General features: G+C 35.3%; 1 protein-coding gene across 1 annotated transcript in view; it reads left to right on the top strand.

The window, feature by feature from the left end:
• Positions 1-894: 894 nt before the first annotated feature.
• LOC107657773 (metalloreductase STEAP2-like) overlaps positions 895-2203 on the top strand; it is an 8277-nt gene continuing 6968 nt past the window's right edge. Inside the window, exon 1 of the mRNA XM_016446006.1 lies at positions 895-1044. The gene's annotated coding sequence lies outside the window, so the exon portion shown is untranslated. The remainder of the gene's footprint in view (positions 1045-2203) is intronic.

The following is a 2203-nucleotide window of genomic DNA, read 5'->3' as shown; positions in this document are numbered from 1 at the left end:
CTGTGGGGTCGCTATCACTTGTGCATATGATATTGCATAATTTGCATATTTAAAAGGTATAACGGATAAAGAGTAGCCTATTTTATGTGCATTAACACTATTCTAAAAGCTTCTAATAGTTTCATTTTCATGAAAGTAAACGAACATAGTCTAATTACCTACTACATCTTCAAAATCAGCATCTTGGCTTATATAAACATCCTTTAAACATGTCTTGCTCAGTGATGGTGCTTTATTAACTATAATATTGAGTTACCAGCCTAGATCAACCCAGAGGTGCATCCTGCTGCAAAGGCTGCCTTCACACAGCAGATTGCTGCAGCACTCCAACATGTAAGAGCATAGAAACAAAACAAACAAGAACGGCAGATTATCATGAAGCTTCGGTTATGAAGACTAGACGGTATAGCGGCCCGGAAGTGATTAATAAACTGTCAAAAACGAACCGGTCTAAATAATAATTCTCCAACTTCATTTCTTGGGTATATTTAATACAATGGCTGTTAAACAATATCAGTTTATTTTTAAGGATTAAATTATTGTTCATGACGACTTATCACGTGGTAAGTGTTGTTTTTCTCAGCGCCGAGCAGGATGAACCAACCACGTTCGTTAGTGATTAATGAAAGAAGGCTTCACAAAATCGTTTATTAAAGATTATTGGGACTTATTTCCATTTGTATGTCAGGGTCGATACCAAAGAAATGTATAGATTAAAACGATTACACGGTTACGTACACAAATAATTCCAGTGAAATTAAAAGCGTTCTAAATTTGTAAATGTGACTCAATGAAGAATTCTCTTTTTGAGCCTCCACGCGCCCCCTAGAGGAAAACACCAGCTAGTATTTAGTAACAGCTGCCGCCCAATGAAGAAATTTGCCGTTTCTCCGTGTGAGACTACAGACCCTTCTTGATTATAGCGTGGGTCAGAGCAAATCAAACGGACAGAGCAAAGGGCAGAGGGCGGGGAAACAGTCACCGGTGAGGGACACACACATCTCATCTGTTTGCTCGATGGTGCCTCGGCAGATTCCATTACAGGTAACGTTATAACCTTGAGATGTTTTTGGCAATTACATATACATCGGGTGCGTCATGCTCTATTCTACCATCATCATGCGTGATTTACACAGCAACCTGCCCCTGATATTATATAAATATATAAGCTAGATATGGTTTCTGTTCTTCTTTGATGAATAAAGAATGATATATGAAATATATCGTATCAGTACCAGCAAACAATCACCTTATATATATATATATATATTTATGTATTTTAAAATGAAGCTGTTAAATGTAATCTTATTATTGTTTATATAGTTAATATTTAATTATTTTTGGTATTTTTATTTTTTTTATAATTATTATTATTTGCAATGCATTGTTATTTTAATAACAATTAGGCATATTTCCCACCCAATTCTCAATACTATAATGCGTCCAGATAGTTTACTTGCGAGTTTAAATTGTCATTATTCTCAATGATGATTGTCATTAGTTTCTCATTAGTGTAATACAATAATGAAAATCATGCTATCAGGACACATTTCTACAAAATAAAGGACATAAATACCACCATGATTTAAAAAAAAAAAAAAGTACTTTTTCTTATTTTGTAAAAATATGTCCAGAAAGGATGTTTCCAGTGATATTTCATCTCAAAATAAAATATATAAAATATATTTGTATTTTTTATTGTGGGGTGAAATATTAGTTCTTGACAAGTTTAAAGAGATTGTCTTTTAACCAAATTGCACAAAATAGGCATCTGAGATCTCCTTTAAAGGGTTAGTTCACCCAAAAATGAAAATTAGCCTGTGTTTTACTCACCCTCAAAGCATCCTAGGTGTATGTGACTTTCTTCTTTCAGACAAATCGAATTGGAGTTATATTAAAAATTGTCCTGGCTCCTCCAAGCCTTTCAATGGGAGTAAACAGGTGTTGGTTGTCAACAGTTCAGAAGACGTGAAATAAAGTGCATGCATCCGTAATAAAACATCCCTCACACGGCTCCGGGGATGTGAATAAAGGCCTCCTGTTGCGAATCCAAGCATTTTTTAAAGATAAATATCCATATTTCAAACGTAATAAACACTTTTTTCTCACTTCCGCTGACTGTGGTACGTGGAAGACGTTCAGGCGGATGACGTAGTACGTATGCGTCGTGCGCGCGCCTCTGAGAAATGCAGGAGCAAAGGAA

The sequence above is a fragment of the Sinocyclocheilus anshuiensis genome, unplaced genomic scaffold, assembly GCF_001515605.1.
Source record: "Sinocyclocheilus anshuiensis isolate Anshui unplaced genomic scaffold, SAMN03320099.WGS_v1.1 scaffold119, whole genome shotgun sequence".
In the NCBI taxonomy this organism is placed as follows: domain Eukaryota; kingdom Metazoa; phylum Chordata; class Actinopteri; order Cypriniformes; family Cyprinidae; genus Sinocyclocheilus; species Sinocyclocheilus anshuiensis.
Note: the sequence above shows the minus strand (reverse complement) of the source record. Positions and strands in the feature narration are given on the sequence as shown.